A 22,117-nucleotide genomic window follows, 5' to 3' on the forward strand; every position below is an offset into this window, starting at 1 on the left:
TCTCACCTGAAGGCTGGGGGAGTTCTCCTTCTCATCCACGTGGTTGTTGGCAGGCCTCAGTCCCTTGCCACATCTGGCTTGTTCAAGAGTGAGTGATCTGAGAAAAGGTGTAGGAGCAAGACCAAAATGAAAGCCACTGTCTTTTTATAATCTAATTTTGAAAATGGCATCCCATCTCATGTGATATACTCTATATTCATTATATCTAAGTCAATAAGTCCATGGAGCCAGCTCTGTGGCCTAGTGGTTAAAGTTCAGCATGCTCTACTTTGGCAGCCTGGGTTCAGTTCCTGGGCGTGGACCTACACCACTTGTCGGCAGCCATGCTGTGACAGTGTTCCACATACAAAATAGATAAAGATTGACACAGCCATTAACTCAGGGCTAATCTTCCTCCAGCAAAAAAAACAAAAAAATAAAAAAACCCCTCCAGCCCACACTCAAGGGGACAGATTTGCACATGGGGCAGGAATCATTGAGGATTACCTTAGAAGCCACTTACCACAGACAGCAAAAGATGAAAATAGCCACTCTAAACTATGAACATAGATACAAATGTTACATCAAATATCATCAAATTGAATTTAACTTCAAAGTAAAAGGATAATACAACATAACCAAGAAATATTTATCTGGGAATGAAAGAATGGCCCAACGTTAGAAAATCAGTTAACTGAATACACCACTTTATTCTACTTTTTTTGATCACTTAGTATGTGCCAGGCACTGTCTCAGTCCTTGGAATATAGTAGTGGACAAGACAAACAAAATTCCTGCTTCCATGGAATATATACTGTAATAATGGGGAACACTTCACACACACACATGATAATTTTGGAAATGATACCTGTGTGATAGCAATAAAATAGCAGAGTTTTCACAAATTAAGGATAAAAGTGGTTAAGGGTACTGTCTTAGTTTTATCTTAGATGCAAACTCTGAGACAGGGACTTTAGTGCCAGTAGTTTTGTAGGGAGGTGATTGCAAGAAACACCAGTAGAAGAGTGGGAAATGAGACAAGGAAGAGAAAAAACTGAAAAAGAATGGACTTGAAGACAGTTACCACTTTGGGTATATCATTTCCATTGGGAACTCTAGGGTGGAGTGTAGAAGACTTTTCAGAGTTATGCCAGTTGAAGGAAGAGAAAGCTGGGATATCTATCTACACAACCTTTTATACCTCATTGATTGAGTCCTACTTCCAGGGGTACTAACTACTACTCGCATGATGCGGTCCTCAAAAGCCCTAAGGAGGAGATCTCAGGTATTCACAGTAAACATCCCTCACTGTGTAGAGAGGAATTGCCAAGGGATAAAGGCAGGGCGGCAACAGTGTATGCTATTGTCCAACTCTTGCACCACCGAGATTCCCTTATGCCCCATGTTAAGTCTATTCCATCTTGTCCCTGACATTTTAAGATTGTGGCTAGTTATAATTAAAAAAATAAGTGAAACACTAGTGTTAGGAAAGTTACAGGCCTTGCTACTTGCAGTTGGTCTTGAGGCCGTAATTTATATTCATCATCTTTCTTCTAGATATCCCTCATCCTTGGACAGCATTTCTGTTGATCTATTGCTTGCCCTGTGGTATAAGGCAGACCTTCATCCCTGTGATGACTGAAACTCAGGTTACTGTGTCATAGTCATGCTGTGATTACTAAAATTGTCAATTCATGGTTATCACTGGGCATGGAACAACAAGGAGACACCTCAGTGAATCCCCTAAGATTTTATTTGCCCTCTTTGTGATATCTTCCTATGATTATTAGGACCAATTAACTCTGCCAATGTAGTAATTTCTTTCTTTGCTGCCTAGTCTTTTGGTATCAGGAATTCAAAATAACCAGATGGTAGTCATAGCATTAAGGTTGGTGGAACCCTTATTGTCTCCTCTGGTAGAAGCAACCCCACACTGAAAACCTAAAACTTGAGCTCAATGGAGCCTAAAGATGTGGGGATAGGAAGCATCAATTCCCCAAGTGTGCCCCCAGGAGTGACCAGAGGGCCTAATTACACTCATACCTTGATTTTCAGACCCACGTATCCTAGCTGGTGGGAATAAGGAATCATACACTGACCATAGATTCAAAATATTTATTACATCTTAAAATACAGTGCCACAACACTGTAGTGTGACATCTTCAAGATAGTACCTTCATCTTTAAGAACATTTCAATGTTCCAAGCCTGTAAGCTTCTGGGTGAGAAGGCATGTGGTAAAACCAGTAGGTTTCGTGGTCATGTACTCATTTTTGTATTTTCTTTGCATTAAGTGAGTCACTTGGTTCAAGGTGATGTCATGTGGGATCTCATGATAGTAAATTACTTTATGAGTCCTTGCATAGAAGCATTGTTAAGGCACTGTGTGAGAAATGCAAATTCATACCCCCAAATATGTATATCAACCTAATAAGGTTGAATGATTGCTTCTTCTAGGAAGGAGTAGTCCAATGTAATCAATTCGCCACCAAGTCTCTTGAAGGGTGGTATTGTATTTGGGCTCAGTATTGGTCTCTGATGCTGACAGGCCAGATGTTCCACAATTGCCATTACGAGGTAAGTTTAATGAAAGGTTCGTGCAGTTAGGGTCAGGCACAGCTTCCATTCCTGCCACAATGACTAATTTATGTGTGAACCTATTGTACAAGCAGTGAGGTGGCTGTGAACAAAAACTGGCATTCCTCTATTGGAAGAGCATTCTGTTCACCTGGTTATTCAGTGTCTTCTCTACAATGGATACTCCTTCTACTATTGAGACATAAAATCTTCAAAGATATATTGCTCAAAGCTTTGCCTCTTGGGATTATGTTTTGATTTGCATTTCCCTGATGATTAGTGATGCAGAGCATCTTTTCATGTACCTTTTTGCTATTTGGATGTCTTCTTTAGAAAAATGTTTATTTAGTTCATCTGCCCATTTTTTAACCAAGTTTTTTTTGTTATTGAGTTAAGTGAGTTCTTTATATATTTTAGGTATTGATCCCTTATCTAATATTTGGTTTGCAAATATTTCCTCCTGTTCTGTAGGTTGCATTTTTATTTTGTTGATTGTTTCTTTACTATGCAGAAACTTTGAAGTTTGGTGTAGTTCCACTTACAGATTTTTGCTATTGTGGTTTGTGCTTTGTGTCATATCCAAAAAATCATTGCCAAGACCAATGTCGAGGAGCTTCTTCCCTGTGTTTTCTTCTAGGAGTTTTGTGATATCAGGTCTTATGTCTAAGTCTTTGATCAATTTTGAGTTAATTTCTGTGAGTGGTGTAGGATAGGGGTCCAATTTAGTTTTTCTGCATGTGTTTATCCAGTTTTTCCAACACTATTTGTTGAAGAGACTATTCTTTCTCCATTGGGTATTTTTGGTTCCCTTTTATATCAGTTGACTGTATATGCAGGGATTTATTTCTGGGCTCTCTATTCTGTTCTATTGTTCTATGTATCTACTGTATCTATTTTTGTGCCAATACCATACTGCTTTAATTACTATAGCTTTGTAGTATAGTTTGAAATCAGGAAGTGTGATGCCTCCAGCATTGTTCCTCTTTCTCATGATTGTTTTGGCTATTTGGGGTCTTTTGTGGTTTCATTACATTTTAGGACTGTTTTTCTATTTTTGTGAAAAATGCTGCTGTAATTTTTGTAGGGATTGCATTGAATCTATAAATGGCTTTGGTTAGTATTGACATTTTAACAATATTAATTCTTATGATCCACGATACTGGGTATCTTTCCATTTGTTTGTGTCTTCTTCAATTTCTTTCAACAAAGACTTGTGGTTTTTGCTCTACAGATCTTTCATTTCCTTGGTTAAATTTATTCCTAGGCATTTTATTGTTTTCAATACTATTGTAAATGGGGTATTTTCTTTATTTCTTATGCATATGCTTTGTTTTTAGTGTATAGAAGTGCAACTGACTTCTGTATGTAGATTTTATATCTTGCAACTTTATTGAATTCTTGATCAGTTACAACAGTATTTTGGTTGAGTCTTTGTTTTTTCCTATATGTTAAATCATATCATCTGCAAATAAGGACAGTTTTACTTAATCCATTCTGATTTGGATGCCTTTTATTTTTTTGTCCTGCTTAATTGCTTTAGTTGGGACTTCCAGTGCTATGTTGAATAAGAGTTGTGAGAGTGGGCATGATTGTCTTGTTCCTGATCGTAGAGGAAAAACCTTCAATTATTCACTATGTGGGGACCTGGAATTGGCCACCCCAAGATATGTCTCTTTGGCATCAGGATTATTTGAGGTTGATTGCTTTTGATAAACTGGGACAGGCAAGGAGGCTCTGAGGAATGGAACTTGCCCTTTGTTAGGACACGTTTACATTTGTAAGGTAAATCTCTGTCTGTAAAAGGTGCCTCCCTCTCTGTACCAGGAAGAAGAAAGGAGATGACCTTCTCTCTAAAAACTCTTAATCAATACCAAAGGCAAGGACATAAAATCTGCATTTTATTGTGCTAGTCTGGTAACCTCCTGTAACTGACTTCCCTCCCCCTCCCAACGTTGGCATTCCTTAAAGATTGAGCATCTTTCTTTAGGCTAGGAACTGATTGCTGAGCTCACCTGTGACCGCCCAGCTCCAGACAATCGACTTGCCTCCGGCTACACCCTCCGAGACAGCAGACCACTACCTGCTGTGTCCATCAAGCACTATGCTGACGGGGCAATCTTGTGACTATTGTGGGAGGGACATTTCAGTCACATGTGAAACACCCCGTTTGGGGGCTGTATAGCCACTGTCTGCACCCCACTTCTTCGGTGCCCTTTCTTCTTTCGGGAAGAAAGGCCCCGGGCCATGGTTCCTCATAAAGCTTTGTTTAATTTTCTCTTGCTATTCTGTCTCATGTGAATTTAATTCGTTCTCCAGCCAGACGAACCCCCATTCGGGGAGAGGAAATGTCCTCCTCCCCTACAACTATTTAGTATGATTTGAACCGTGGATTTGTTATATATGGTCTTTTATTATGTTGAGGTACGTTCCTTCTATACCCAATCTATTAACATGTTCTTTTTCTAGTTCTTTCAGGTGTAAAGTTAGGTATATTCGAGATCTTCCTAATTTCTTAATATATTCACATCACTCTAAGCTTCCTTCTAAGAACTGCTTTTGTAGCACTCCATAGATTTTAGTATGTTGTGTTTCTATTTCATTTGTTTCAAGATTTTTTAAAAATTTCCCTTTTGATGTTTTCTTTGATCCCTTGGTTGTTTAGAAATGTGTTATTTAGTTTCCACATATTTGTAGATTTTCCAGCTTTCCTTATGCTGTTGATTTCTAGTGTCAGCTATTATGGTCAGAAAAGATACTTGGTATGATATCATTCTTTTTAAACTTACTAAAACTTATTTTGTGTTCTAGCATATGGTTTATCCTGGAGAATGTTCCATGTCAATCTGAGAAGAATGTGTATTCTGCTGCTGTTGGATAGAACGCTCTATATACATCTGTTAGATCCATTTGGTCTGAAGTATGGTTCAATGCCAATGTTTCTTTGTTGATTTTCTGTCTGGATTTCCTACCTATTGCTGAAAGTGGGGTATTGAGATTCCTATTATTATTGTATTGTGTATTTCTCCATTCATATCTGTTAGTATTTGCTTAATCTGTTTAGGTGCTTGGTGTTAGGGGCATATATATTTATGATTGTTATATCTTCTTGATATATTGACCCCTTTATCATTATATACCTTTTTTGTCTCTTGCTACCATTTTTGGCTTAAAGTCTATTTCATCTGATGCAAATTTGGTTACCTCTAGTCTTTTGGTTTCCACTTGCATGGAATACCTTCTTCCATCCTTATGCTTTAAGCCTATGCATGTCTTTAAAGCTGAAGTGAGTCTCTTGTAGGCAGCGTATATATGGGTCTAGTTTTTTAATCCATCTAGCCACTCTGTTTCTTTTGATTGGTGAATTGTATCCATTTACATAGAGTGATTATTGATATGTAAGTACTTACTAATGTCATCTTATTGATTGCTTTGCTTTTTTTGTTTATATTGTTTCTTTTCCCTTTTGTTTTTGCCTACCTTTGTAAATTGGTGCTTTTCCTTGGTGGTATGCTCTGTCTCCTTTCTTATCTTTTGTGAATCTACGCTAGATTTTTGCTTTGTGGTTACCATGAGGCTTACATAAACCATCTCATAGGTAAAATAGTCCATTTTATGATGAGACTAGCTTTTATTAAATAGCCTACAAAGTCTCCACATTTTTACTCCCTTCCCTTTTATATTTTTGATGTCACCACTCACCTCTTTTTATGTTACATATCTGGTAACAAATAATAGCAGCTATAGTTATTTTCAATACTCTTTCCTTTAAGCTTTTTTACTGTAGCTAAGTGGTTAATACACCATCCTATTATAAAATTAGAGTTCTCTAAATCTAACAATGTATTTTTAACTTTTAGCAGTGTGTGATATACTTTTGTATGTTTTCATGTCACTGATTAGCATCTTTCCACTTCAGCCTGAAGAACTCCTTTCAGCATTTCTTGCAAGGCAGGTCTAGTGGTGATTAACTCCCTCAGCTTTTGTTTGTCTGGGAAAATCTTTATTTCACCTTCATATCTGAAGCAAAACTTTGCCAGATAGAATGCTCTTCACTGGCAATTTTTATCTTTCAACAGTTTGAGCATATCCTTACACTCTCCTGGCCTATAGAGTTTCTGCTGAGAAATCCACTGTTAGCCTAATGGTGGTTCCTTTGTAAGTTACACTCTTTTTTCCCCCTTGCTGCCTTTAGGATACTTTCTTTATCTTTGATTTTTGATAGTTTCATTATAAAGCGTCTTGGAGTATGTCTTTTCACATTGAGATAATAAGGTAATCTATTAGCTTTGTGAACTTGTATGTCCAAGTCTTTCCCTGGTTTTGCAAAGGTGTCAGCTATTATATCTTTAAATAAACTTTCTGCCCCTTCTACCTCTTTCTCCTTCTGGAATCCAGATTATTTTAATATTTGTCTTTTTGTTGTAATCCCATAGATCATGCAAGCTGTTTTTGCTCCTTTTTACTCTGTTTTCTTTGTTCTCTTCTAGTAGTGTTATTTCAAAATTCCTATCCTCTAACTCTCTTATTCTATCTCCCATCTGCTTTACTCCACTACAGACACTCTCTGTTGCATTCTTCATTTCATTCATTGAATTCTTCAGCTTCATAATTTCTGTTTGGTTCTTTTTCTGATTTCTATATCTTTGATAAAGAGCTCATTTTGGTCATGTATTTTTTCCTTATATCATTGAACTATTGTTCTTAGTTTTATTGCAGCTTCTTCAGTTTTTTCAAAACAGCTATTTTTATCTGTTTAGGCTTTTTTCAGTTTGATTGAGATGTAATTGACATTCATCATTGTATAAATTTAAGGTGTACAGCATAATGGTTTGATTTACACATACTGTGAAATGATTACTGCAACAAGTTTAGTTAGCATCCATCATCTTGTATAGATACAATAAAAAGAGAAAGAAAAATTGTTTTCCTTATGATGAGAACTCAGGATTGGCTGTCTTAATAACTTTTGCATATATTATACAGCAGTATTAACTATAGTCACCATGCTATATATTGTCTCTTGTCTCATGTCTGTACGTTACATCCCTACTACTCATCTTATACTAGAAGTTTGTAATTTTTGACTACCTTTCTCTAATTCCCCATACCCCCACTCCTACCTCTGGTAATCACAAATCTGATTTCTTTTCCTATGAGTTTGGTGGGATTTTTGTTTCCTTGTTTTTTTAGATTTCACATATAAGTGAGGTAATATGGTATTTGTCTTTCTATGTCTGACTTATTTCTCTTAGCATAATGTTCTCAAACTTCATCCATATTGTCATAAATGGCAGGATTTCCTCATTTATTCTGGCTGAATAATATTTCATTGTGTGTGTATATATATATATATATTAAATATGTATACTATAGCTTCTTTATCCATTCATCTCTCAATGGATGCTTAGGTTGTTTCTGGGCTATTGTAAATAATCCTGCTATGAACATGGGGGTACAGACATCTTTTTGAGTTAGTATTTTCTCAAAACATCTATTTTTTTTAATTAACAACCCTAGGGTGCTATTTCTTTTCTTTTTTAAAGATTGGCACCTGAGCTAATATCTGTCACCAATCTTCTTTTATTTATTTATTTTTAAATTTTTTTCTTGTTCTCCCCAAAGCACCCCAGTACATAGTTGTACATTCTAGTTGTAGGTCCTCTGGTAGTGCTATGTGGGATGCCTCCTCAGCGTGACCTGATGAGCAGTGCCATGTCTGTGCCCGGGATCTGAACTGGTGAAGCCCTGGGCCGCTGGAGCAGAGTATGTGAACTTAACTGCTTGGCCACGGGGCGGCCTCAAAACATCTATTTTGAATTCTTTATCATCTAGATCACAACATTCATGGGCTTGAGCTTCATTGGAGAATTATCATTTTATTTTTGGCAATGGCATATTTCCTTGATTATTCCTAAAATGTAATGGTTGTCTTGAGATGGGATACTGTTCGTTGGTGTTGCTTTATCTGGAGTTGTCTAGGATTTGTACGGGTAAACCTGTTCCAGTCTTCTCTCTCTCTCTCCCATGGCAGAATTCTAAAGCCTTTATGTTTTCTCTTGTTTTTATAATTCTCCAGGCTGGCTGCTGGGAACCTCTTTTTGTTTTCCAGAGGGTGGCACTAAAGCTCCAGTTTGTGATTTCTCTCTCGCCTACAGACCCTGGTCTGCCTTTCTGAGAGCACTCTAATTACTCGATCTGCTCTCACTGCAGCACTCAGAAGCAAACCCAAAGTGTGCAGGTGTGGCTTTAGCACTCAAAGTGTTGGGGGGGGGCCTGTGCACCTAGTGGCGAGGTCCTTGGGTGGGTTGCTCCCAGAGGCTTACATGCAGACTTCCCACTGAAGTCCTGAAGCCGTCAGCAGGGACAGCATCTCTTTAATTCCCTTTGAAATTCTTATCTGCTTCCTTCCCTTTCTCTTTCCTCCCCCCAGACATGGAGGTCACACTCAGTACTCTGACTGCTGCTGAAGAAAAACAGGTTTCTTCAGACATGACCAGCACAGCTGGGGAAGACGAGCTCAGTTATTGGAGAATTATTATTTTCTCTTTGTGATAGGATGTTTCCTTGGCTTTTCATATTCTTTGTAGTTTTGTGTTGCTGCTTTCACATTTGAAGAAGCAGACGCTTCTTTAAATCTTTGCTAGTTGCCTTCATGTGGGGTGTTCTGTTTGAAGTTGTTGTTACTAACCGAGATTTTCTCTGTCTGTGTGTCAGCCCACCTGCTCCACTCTTTTTGATCTCTCTTTTGGCAGAATTCTTAACCTTTTATGTCTTCTTTGGTTCTTACAACTCACCAGGCTGGCTGCTGGAAGCCTCTCTTCTGTGTTACAGAAGACGGTGGTCTGGCTCAAGTTTATGGTTTCTCCCTTGCCCACAGACCATGGCCTGTTTTCTGAGCACACTCCCTGTCCATGGTTTTTGCATTTGATATGTGCATGGGAGTGAAAGTGTGCACTGAAGAGGAAAATGCATACGCCCTTCCAAATAAGAGGGGGCAGTTAAAGAGTTATTAGGAAAGAAGGAAAAGTATAGGTAAGATCAAGGCAAACAGTTTTTCCAGTTAGATAGTTCAAAATTAGTTGCAATAAATGCCTAAGGAATGTCACAAACAGACAAAGCAATAACCTCAAAATTATATGTAATTACCATCAAAATTTCAAAATGGCTTCGTGTTTAATCCTAGGAACTACACGACTGAAGCATCTGTTACTCTTCCTCTTTATAGGAAACAAAACCCAGTTACTAAGCTGAAACAACAGTGAGGATTAAGGTTAGCTCACAGGAATCAAGCCACAAGCACCAGACAGGTTAGTAGAGTAAGAAACCCCTTGACAATGATAATACCAGGAACGACACGGCTGCTGCCCCAGCTGGCTTATGTCAAATATGCTTTCAGTCACTGAAAGAAGTTCTCTTCTATCTCTCGCTGATTAAGGATTTCGTTAAAGGAACATATGTTAAGCTCTATCAATTACTACTTCAATATCTATTGAGGTGATCAGACGTTCTGTTCCTTTAATCAGTTAACATTAATTCCTTAGTATTTTTTTTTTTAATAAACTGCAGTCTTCTTGCATTTCTAGGACGAAACCTTTCTTGGTCACATTACATTAGGCTTTCAATACAGTGCATGGCTCACTTTGGTAATGTTTATTTAGGAGTTTTGCCCATATTTCAAATGCCAGATTTGTTATTTCTTTCTTCTTTGTGTGCTATTCTTTGGGTTTTTTCTATTTTTATTGGGCTAATATACGCACAATATAAAACTTACCATCTTAAGCATTTTTAAGTGTACAGTTCAGTGGTATTAAATACATTCACATTGTTGTGCAGCCGTCACCATTATCCATCCCCATAACTCTTTTCATCTTGTAAATTTGAAATAAAACTGAAACTCTATGTCTAAGAAAGAATAACTCCCCATTCTCCCCTCCATCTAGCCCCTGGCAACCACCTTATACTTTCTGTCTTCATGATTTTGACTACTCTTAAGTACCTCATACAATATAAGTATATAAGATATACCTATCTCCCTGTTGACATTGTATGAAAAGGGTTTTGTTCTTCACTTGACTCATTCTCTAAAAGGTTACATAATTCAATGTAACAAGATAGCATTGCTAATAAAATATTATGCTCATCTTCCATTAAAATTCTGTATATGAGTCAACAAAGTTAACATTAAGTCTGAAAAAATTATATACCACAAAATATAAACACTATGCAATAATTTCAGTTCAGTTTTGGTTGTGTTTTCTTTTCCAAATGAAGATACGTTTGCAGAATCTAAGTAAATAACATTAATATTCATTTTCTTAAGTCTTTAATTTTCTTCAAATGTAACAAAAGTTTGAAATTTAGGGAGACTGAAATTTTTACTGGTTTTATATTCTACATTATTTAACTTGAGTTTTTACCTAACATTATACTTGTATCATAGGTCTTTTAAAAATATTCTTCCATATGGATACTTCTATTTAATCTTACTCTGTCTGCCTAATAGAGTTCGGGACTTGACAATGTATGTCTGTAGCAGATACTGCTGGCTGTTCAACAAACTGACATTGGATTCTGCTTGGGGCTCCCAAGCAGTTAGGTGAAGACATGCCATTGATTTCTAGACAGGGAATGTGAACAGAAGTGATGGATATCCCTTCCAGGACTAGCCCATGAGAAACTTCTAGGTATACTCCTTCATGTTCTTTCTCTTTTCCTATTGAGTGGATAAAGATGACCTCTGTTACATTGAAATCCACATGTTGAAGATGGCAAAGTCTGATAGCTGGGTTATGGAATGACAACATGGAGGTGACTCAACCTACCAGAAATACCTTTCCTAGACTGTTCATGTCAAATGAGATGAGCTTCTGTTCATTTGAGAGATTCTGCAGCATATTTATTACTCTAAATATATGTATATAATATATATATTACTCTGTATTACTATAACTAATGTTACCAGTTAATACCAGAATTCATAATTTGGGGCAAGACCAAAGGAGAAAGTAGAATAAGGGTGAGAACAATAGATTATTTAGGAATGAGGCAAAAAAAAAAAAAAAAAAAGAAAATCCACACTATTATAACCTCTATACTTACTATGAGAGTGGTACAGACTTGGCTCTAAGATGACTAGCAATGTATGAGACTAAGGAATTCTGGCTAATAAACAAATCATAATATAAGAAAATAAATGCAAGCAATATCAAAGAATTAAGCGTGAAGTATGATTATGCAGATGTTTCTCTTGCCATTCCACCTAAAGAAGTAATTATGTAAAAGTGTTTCCCACAACCTTTGGGACAATATTCTCACACTGGTTCAAAGGCTGTTTTTAAAAACCTCAATCTATATTGATATCATTACACTGGAGCTCTTTTCAGTAAAAATAATTTGGATGAGGTAAAAATAAAATATTTCAAATACACATCTCTCTATTGATCTAGACTGATAGAGGAGCAGATATAATAATATCTGGACCAGTGGGCTATTCTCTGAAACTAGCTTCATGCAGTTATTCTGTGACTCTGTGAAAACCAGTTGAATTCCCAGCCATATATTACATCTGATGTGTGAGTAGGGTTAGCATTCTTTCGAGAAAGCTGAGATTCTTAGCAATAATGGATGCCATATCACAAAGTTTCCCTCTTCTCCTTAAAAGAATGTTAAAGGAAGAGCACATTTTATGTTTTTAAATTTTTTTAAGTGCAACGCATTCAACATTTATTGAACATCTATTATATGCCTCACACTGGACCAAGCTTTGATATTACAGCAATTTTTTTTGTATGGAATTTATAATCTAGACCGGATATTATGAGAGCATCTCTTAAAGGAGAATACTGTATCAGATTGGAAAGTCGCAGAAAGCTTCCAGAAGGAGACTACACTAAAGTTGAGTGCTGAAAAGTTCAGTGAAGGACACCAGAAAAGGTCATCAAACATCTTCTTAGAATCAAAGGATTAAGTGAGAGGTGGATTGAAGTGGTGACAGAGGTAGGAAAGAAGTCAGATTATCAGGGATCAAATATACTATTCCTAATACTTTTGATTTTATCAAAATGGGGCGCCACTGAGGATTCTCACCAGGAGAGAGCCTTGAAATTTGTATTTGAGAAAGCAATCTGAAGAGTATGGAGGATGGAAAGGCTGGTAGCTGGGAGATCAATCCTAGGGTGAATACAATCGTCTATATGGAAATGGTAATAATTCTAGTAATTCTGACAATAATAGTTATTAAATTTGGAGCTTTTATGAATTGTTTCATTTTATCTTACAAATAAGCTTTGAGGTAGGTGTTATTATTTCATGCCTATCTTACAAATGAGGAACATAAACCCTGGTAAAGTTGCATTGTCAGCTATGAAGGGGACACTACGGGTATTTGGACCCAAAGCCTTTCACCAAAGTCCATACTGTTCACTGAGCTCTTGAGAACTAACCAACCCATCAATAAGTCCGACTAGCTCATCTTCAAAACATATCTCACAACCAGCTACTTCTTACTCCCTCCAAGTTACCACCTTGGTCCAGCCACAATTATTATTAGCTTGAACTATCACAGGTGGTCCCTAACTGGCTTCTGCACTGTCATCTGTCTCTATATTGTCCAGTCTCACAGAACAGCCTGAGTAATCTTTTAAGTCTTAAACTATGTCAATCTCTTGCTTACTATCCCAATGGCTTCTTGTCACAAGGCTCTAAGTCAGCTGGCCTCTGCCTACTTTGAACTGTGAGTCACATGGGCTTCATTCTGAAGTGGGGACAAGACAAGCTTACTTTTCATCCAAAGCTTTCACAGTAGCTGTTTCTCCTATTTCAGGAATATTCCTTTCCATTGTCTTCCTACAGCAAGTTCTCTCTCATTCTTCAGTCTTCTGCTCAAATAATCCTTCTCTCTTGACTAATTTCCCACATGGAGCTTATTCTAGGAGGGGTAGGGATGTGCATGTATTTATATGTGTGAAGAGGCAGCGTGTGTTTACATCTTCTCAGTTTACACTTTCTCACTTTATATGATATTTTATTCTTCCTTAGGACTGGTCACTTCTGATTTCATCTACTATTTTTGAATTCTTCATAACTTCAATCCTTGAAGACTTTTCAGAGTCTCGAAGCACTGTTACCTCCAAGTACCAACCACCATAATTCCTCTACTTTGCCAATGAAGCTGAAGTTAAAAGAAATGAATTGAACTGGCCAGTCATTGAGTAGCAGGGCTGGATTTGAACCAATTTCCAGTGCTTTCCCCACGGTTGTTGGTAAGCAGTTTAGTAGGGGACAAGTTATGTATAAAATTAAAGCTCAGATTTACCAATTTTTGTATTTCTAGAGCACTATTCATAAGAATCCTTAAAAGCAATTTTATATCTATTTTCCCATATTTTTTTCTTAAAATTTTCCAGGTAGGCAAGAGGTAAAATTACTCCCATTGTATAGATGAAGGGGACACAAAGAAGTAAGTCACTGACTGAAACGGTGATCTTGAGTTCCAGTGGTAAAACTTTTTCCATTAAACTGCTGTCTAGTTAACCAAATAACAATAGTCAATTAAACTACTGATACAAAAAGGACCTCTGATGAAATCAGAACAGTTAAGAGTAGAGTAGCTACATTATGCAATGGGTCTGGGTTTGTTTAGGGGGCTGTCATGGAGACATCACATTTATGTGGACTTCTCTGTCTAAAAAGGACAAGGTCAAGGAGGAATGTAGCAGAATTAGAAAATTATGAGAGCCATGGCTAAAGGAAAACCTGCACCAAGGAAGTACTCTTTAAAAATTTGAGCATTGTAGTACTTTGTACAGCATTTAGTAAATTTATAGAACTTAGTATTTGAGGATGCTACTAGAACTTAGGTGTTTTTAAAAATTGGCATAGATAGGTTTTTGAATGTCAGAGACACACATAGCTATTAATAAAGTTTGAACATGTCTAATCTTCAAAATGAAGGTTAGGGAGACCACTGTGACATCCCACAATGATGGAATCCTGGAACACATGGAGTATAGATGTGACCATCAATTCTCCTATCCCAAAGATGAAGGCAAAAATTATAAACATTTATCCAATCATTCAGTGTAAACCAATCTCTATTATTTTTATATCCTTAAAGCAAATTTTATTACCTTAATAAATGATTACACCTGGGAAGGTGCACCTGCCTTATGTCTGCTTCTTCCACTTTACTTGGGATTGATTTTACCTTGCAGAAAACAACCATTAAAGCTTCTTCTCTTTCTCCCAAGACTTAACAAATAGTCAAGCATTATATACAAATACAGAAAGGCCTATGCCAAGTAACAAATGAAAAATATAACTCAGAATCATATGTGTACACTGACAGTAAGTGCATTAGTATATGCTATACAAAATCACGCTGGAGAATTTACAAACAGTTGATGTCAAACAGTGATTTCCAAGAACTTACTTAATCAGACCTTTAGAAGGCCCTAGAAAGCTTCATTTATAACAAGAACCCCAGATGATTCTAGGTTTTGACTAAAAATATGGTTCGAGGAAGCACTTTTAACTTTCATTGTGTGGCAGATTACATATACAATAAAATTAAATCATAAATCATATAATTGCATTATATAAACTATTAACAGATACCTAAGTACAATATGGCTTTTAAAATGAAATCATATACGTATAGTTGTATTCAAAAAGATAAATACACTAATCAAAATCCGTACAATGAGAAACATTAACAGCAAGTCCAAATACAAATGAAGATAGTCTTCTGAATTCTGTATTTCATCGAGCATCGAAAACCACCAGTTTTAGTCCTTTTCCTGTACATTATTCTGTATTGACATTCTCTGCATCTGATTGGATCCCTGGATATTATTTCATTTTCTGTGAGACATTTTCTATAGATAAATGTCATTGGCTGTTGCTTTGAGGGTTTAACATCCTTCTGGGTGTCCACTGTTAGTCCCCACATAGCACGAAGAAACTTCTCACTCTGTGCTTCCAAACGGATTCTGGCTCGTTGCTGTGTTGCCAAAGTATTTTGTTCTTATCATTATTGCAAAATTATCTTCCCAATACATTTCTCATATAAATATAATTCCACATATTCTCACCATGATCTTTCTCATATTCATGCACAATGAAGAATACAAAGATAAATCAGATATTTCAATATAATATTGAAAATCCAGTGAAATTCTCTGGTTTCATCTTTCTTATAGTCTTCTTCTAAATAATGGATGGAAAAACATTTGTATTTAAATGGCTTTTACAGGTTGGTAAAATTCCATGACGTTTGGACACTGAGGTACTGAAAAAAACTCTACATCAGATACTCCTTTCTATATAGTCAATAATAAGCAAATTATGTAGCAGCTTATAGTTCAGAGCAGACAGATGAAATCCTTTTCTTTTTTCTGTCAATTGGTTTGTTGCTAAGGAAACTTGTTTAACGTTATTTATTTTTTTCCCTTTACATCACCAATTTTGATGTTCTACAGTAAGTTATCACTGTCAATTCTTTGTGTTTTCTGAAGACTGCCTTCTCTTCTATACATAAAACACTAGTCAACTCAGATCAGTTATTTGTGTATTTGGTTATAGTAGAGTATATTTAAGTTGGAATAAATGTTTGCATTGTGACAATTTCTGTTTTTTTCTGTTGATGTTGAACAATTTTGACTGCTTTTAAAGGGCACAGAGCTCTAGCTGTCTTCATTTCCACAATGTCAAAATCATCGCTGTCGGGGTTAGACAGACCATCAGCGCATTTCGTGGGTTGGAGTGGTTTGTTTGGGAAATTTGGTGCTCTGTGGAGCACACAGTTATCTTAAAAACAATGTGCTGTGAATGTCCAAACAAAAAAGACAAAATGTGACTTGGAGTCTGGCAACATGCTGAAACCACGGCATTTGCATATTTACATCTGATATAAACACTGAAAAGATGAACTTTGATAAAAAATTTAAAATAATTGAAATTGAAAATATGACATTTAACAATATTAAGTGATTTAAAGATTTATTCTTTAAACTCAGAGTGGTAACCTCCAGTTAAGAAGATATTTTTAATGTTTGAAATTGCCGTTTGACACACATCACATGTATATAATCTAATCATTTATTACAGAATATTAAGCAAGAGTTTTAGCTGTCAGAAAATTTCACTATGATAACTTGTATCTCTGGGAGAAAAAAGAGATGTGGGAATAAGAAGAATATCTCCAAAACTTTGAATTATAAAAATGTGACAAAGAAAATGCATTTTAAAATAACTTTTATGTTTTTTAAATGTATTGATATGTTATCATCTGAAAATTTGTGTAATGATGTCAACTAAACCCATCAGAGGCAAAACTTGCCTTTCCTGCACCTGTGTGTAGAATTGACTGGCCTAATAGCCTAGACTTATGCTGGTTAAAGCAAAAGATGCCCTTTTGTTTTCCTGAAAGGCATAAAAGCTCCCACATGATGTCACTTGTGTAATTTTAGAACTTTTTAAAATGAAATAATTCTAAATACACTTATTCCATAAAAGTTAAACAATTTGTGAAGGGTAAAAAGTCATTAAACGATAGTTAGAAGAAAGTCTTATTTCTCTACACTTGAAACTGCTGACTCTCAGGTTTGATGTTCTTGATTAAAGTTTATATGATGATGCGTTTTTTTTGGAAGTTGGGGTGGAAGACTTTGCTAGTTGTTTATACCAGTATAGTGTTTCAGAAATTCTTGGAGTCACAGTAGGTACTATTTTACAATGTTTTCTCTTCTTTTGTTGTCTATAAGGAAGAATGACCTAAACATGAGTCCCATTTCTTACCTACCTTTAAAAACTCTAATTATATTTTCTTTATAAATACTGGTTTTATTAAAAAAGGTATACCACCAAATAAAAAAAAATTTATGGAAGCTGATAATGTTCATATGTATGAATCAAATCCTACTTAGCATATAATGGTGCTGAAATGCAATTAAAAAGAAGCTAAGGATAAGTCAATTATCCTTAAGAACAGACTCACTAAGGTTACCCATATTGTAAAGTCAGGCGTTTTGGGAAAACAAGAGCAGAAAGAAGTCAGTCCTAATGACTAAAAGAGGAGCCTCAATGCAAGTGGACTTTACAGAAGTTAGGATGTAACTTTATCATCCAGTCATCAAGATTTAAGTTGTACTCACTATATGTACTAGGGTTCTCCAGAGAAATGGAACTGATCTGGTATGTGTATATATATATAGAAGGAATGAGGTTTATTCTAATGAATTACCTCACACAATTGTGGAAGAGGGTAGGTCCCAAGATCTACAAAGTGACTTGGCATGCTAGAGACCCAAGAGAGCTGATGGTTTAGTTCTAGTCCAAGTCCAAAGTCCTGAGAATCAGGAGAGCTGTTGTTTCAGTTTGAGCTCGAAGGCAGGGAGAAAGCCTATGCCCAGTTTGAAAGCAGTCAAGCAGGAAGAACTCTCTTACTTGGTAGAGAGTCATCCTTTTTGTTCTATTCAGACCTTCAACTGATTTGAAGAGGCCTTTCCACATTAGTGAGGGCAATCTGCTTTGCTCAGTCTACTGATTTAAATGTTAATCTCATCCAAAAACACCCTCACAGAAACAGCCAGAATGATGTTTGACCAAATACCTGGGCACCCTGTGGCCCAGTCAGGTTGCCACATAAAATTAACCCTCACACTGTATAATGAACTTCCTTTTTAAAAAAAATTTATTTTTTGTCTTTTTTTAATTGAAGTATTGTTGACATACAATATTATATTAGTTTCACATGTACAATGCGGCTATTCAACTTTATTTGTGTTACAAAATTTGTCACTCTGATAAGACTAGCAACTATCTGTCATCATGCAAAGTTATTTTAATATTCTTGACTATGCTGTACATCACATTCCCATGACGTTTATTTTATGGCTGAAATTTTATACTTCTTATTGTCTTTACCTATTTCATTCTTTCTTTCATCCTTCTCCCTTCTGGCTACCGCCAATTTGTTCTCTGTATCCATGAGTTTGTTTCTGTTTTGTTTTGTTTGTTCATTTGTTTTGTTTTTTAAGAATCTACATGTACGTGAAATCATCCAGTTTTCTTTCTCTTTGGCTTATTTCACTTAGCATAATAACCTCTAGATTCATCCATGTTGTTGCAAATGGTAGGATTTCATTCTTTTTTATGGATGAGTAATATTACATTGTATATTTATACCACATTTTCTTTATCCATTCATCTTCTGATGGACACTTAGATTGCTTCCATATCTTGGCTATTCTAAATAATGCTGCACTGAACATAGAGGTACATATATCTTTTTTGAATTAGTGTTTTCATTTTCTTCAGATAAATACCCAGAAGTGGTATTGCTGGATTGTATGATAGTTCTATTTTTAATTTTTTGAGGAAACTCCATACTATTTTCCATAACGTTTGCACCGATTTACCTTCCCATCAACAGTGCATGGGCATTCCCTTTTCTCCACATACTTACAACACTTATTATTTGTTGTCTTTCTGATAATAGCCATTCTGACAGGTATGAGGTGATTTCTCACGGTGGTTTTGGTTTGTATTTCCCTGATAATTAGTTATGTTGGGCACCTTTTCATGTACCAGTTGGCATCTGTATGTCTTCTTTGGAAAAACATTTATTCAGGTCCTCTGCCCATTTTTTAATTGGATTATTTGTTCTCTTTCAATATCAAGTTGGAAGAATTTTTTATATATTTTGGATATTAATGAGACATATCATTTGCAAATATATTCTCCCATTCAGGAGGTTGCCTTTTTGTTTTATTGATGTTTTCCTTTGCTATGCAAAAGCTTTTCAGTCTGATGTAGTCCCATTTGTTTACTTTTGCTTTTGTTGCCCTTGCCTGAGGATACAGATCCAAAAAAATATTGCTAAGACTGATGTCAAAGAGTTTACTCTTTTTGTTTTCTTCTAGGAGTTTTATGGTTTTAGGTCTTACCTTTAAGTCTTTAATCCACTTTGACTTTATTTTTTGTGCATGGTCTAAGGAAGTGGTCCCATTTCATTCTTTTGCATATTGCCATCTAGTTTTCCCAACACCGTTTATTGAAGAGACTGTCTTTTCCCTGTTGTATATTCTTGCCTCATTTGTCATAGATTAATTGACCATATATGAATGGGTTTATTTCTGGACTCTCTATTCTATTCTATTGATCTATGTATCTGTTTTTGCACCAGTAACATACAGTTTTGACTACTATAGCTTTGTATTATAGTTTGAAATCAGTGAGGATGATTCCTCTAGCTTTGCTTTTCTTTCTCAATATTGCTTTGGCTATTTGGGGTCTTTTGTGGTTCCATACAAATTTTAGGATTGTTTTAGTTCTGTGAAAAATGCCATTGGCGTTGTGAAAGGGATTGCATTGAATCTGTATTGCTTTGGGTAGTATGGACATTTTGACAATATTAATTGTTCCAATCCACAAGCACAGTATAGCCTTCCACTTCCTTGTGTCATCTTCATTTTCTTTCCTCAATATCTTATAGTTTTCTGAGTGTAGGTCTTTCACCTCCTTGGTTTACTTTATTCCTATGTATTTTATTCTTTTTGATGTAATTATAAATGTGATTGCTTTCTTAACCTCTCTTCCTGATTGTTTGTTATTAGTGTATAGAAATGCAACAGATTTCTGAATATTGATTTTTCGTCCTGCAATTTTGCTGAATTCACTTCTTAGTTCTAGTACTTTTTTTGGTGGAGTCGCTAGAGTTTTCTGTATAAAGTATCATGTCATCTGCAAATAGTGACAGTTTTACTTCTTCCTTTCCAGTTTAGATACCTTTTATTTCTTTTTCTTGTCTGATTGCTGTGGCTACAACTTCCAATACTATGTTGAATAAAAGTGGCAAGAGTGGGCACACTTATCTCGTTTCTGATCTTAGAGGAAATGCTTTCAGCTTTTCACCACTGAGTATGATGTTACCTGTGGAATTGTTATATATGGCCTTTACTATATAGGTGTATGTTCCCTATTGATTGATTGATGTATTATATTGATGTGTTTATGATAAAAACATCCATTTATGAGAGTTTTTATCATAAATGGATGTTGAATTTTGCCAGATGCTTTTTCTGCATCTATTGAGATGATCACATAATTTTCATCCTTTGTTTTGTTAATGTGGTGTATACACTGATTTGCAGATATTGAACCATCATTGCATCTCTGGAATAAATCCCACTTAAACATGGTGTATGATCCTTTTGATGTGTTGTTGAATTTGGTTTGCTAATATTTTGTTGAGGATTTTTGCCTCTGTGTTCGTCAGGGATATTGGTCTGTAATTTTCTTTCTTTCTTTCTTTTTTTTTTTTTTGATGTCTTCGTCTGGTTTTGGTGTCAGGGTAATGCTGGCCTTGTAGAATGAGTTTGGGAGTAATCTTTTCTCTTCAAATTTTTGGAATAATTTGAGGAGGATAGGTATTAACTATTCAACTTTTCTTTAAACGTTTGGTAGAATTCTCCTGAAAGCCATCTGGTCCTGAAGTTTTGTTTGTTGGGAGTTTTTTTTTTTATTATTATTACTGATTCAATTTCATTACTAGTAGTAGGTCTGTTCAGATTTTCTATTTCTTCCTGATTCAGTCTAGGAAAATTGTAGGATTCTAGGAATTCACCTATTTCTTCTTGGTGGTCCAATTTGTTAGTACATAATCATTTGTAATATAGTTTCATTGATCTTTTCTATTTTTTGTCTTTATTTTATTTATGTCTGCTCTGATCTTAATTATATCCTTCCTTCCACTACGTGGGCTTTGTTTATTCTTCATTTTCTAGTTCCTCTAGGTGTAAAGCTAGATTTTTTTGTTTGAGATTTTTCCTGTTTCTGGAGATAGTCTTATATCTCTATAAAGTTTCCTCTTAGAACTGCTTTTGCTGTGTCCCATGGATTTTGAACTGATGTGTTTCTGTTTTCATTTGTCTCAAGGTATTTATTTGGTTTCCTCTTTTGATATCTTTTTTGACACATTGGTTGTTTAGTAGCATACTGCTTAGCCTCCATATGTTTGTCTGTTTTCCAGTGTTCTTCTTATGATTGATTTCTAGTTTTATACCACTGTGGTCAGAAAAGATGCTTGACATGATTTGAATATTTTTAAATTTACTGAGACTTGTTTTGTTGCCTAACATATGATCTATTCTGCAGAATATTCCATGTGTGCTTGAAAAGAATGTGTATTCTGCTGTTTTTGGATGGAATGTTCTATATTATCTCTTAAGTCCATCTGGTCTAATGTGTCATTTAAGACCAATGTTTCATATTGATTTTCAGTCTGGATTATCTATCCATTGATGAAAGTGGGGTTTTAAAGTCCCCTACTATTATTACATTTCTGTCAATTTCTCATTTTATGTCTGTTAACATTTGATTTATGTATTTAGGTGCTCCTATGCTAGGCACATATTTACAAGTGTTATATCCTTTTGTTGGGTAGTTCCTTTTATCATTATGCAGTGTTCTTTATCTCTTGTTACCGTTTTTGTTTTAAAGTCTATTTTGTCTGATATAAATGTTATTAGCCCAGCTTTCTTTTCGTTTCCATTTGGATGGAA

At 35.7% G+C, this 22,117-nt stretch overlaps 1 pseudogene; it reads right to left on the bottom strand.

The window, feature by feature from the left end:
• Window positions 1–15,314: 15,314 nt before the first annotated feature.
• Window positions 15,315–15,504, bottom strand: LOC103564690 (DNA-directed RNA polymerases I, II, and III subunit RPABC4 pseudogene; annotated as a pseudogene).
• Between the last annotated feature and the right edge of the window lie 6,613 nt (window positions 15,505–22,117).

Source organism: Equus przewalskii, chromosome 2, assembly GCF_037783145.1.
Source record: "Equus przewalskii isolate Varuska chromosome 2, EquPr2, whole genome shotgun sequence".
In the NCBI taxonomy this organism is placed as follows: domain Eukaryota; kingdom Metazoa; phylum Chordata; class Mammalia; order Perissodactyla; family Equidae; genus Equus; species Equus przewalskii.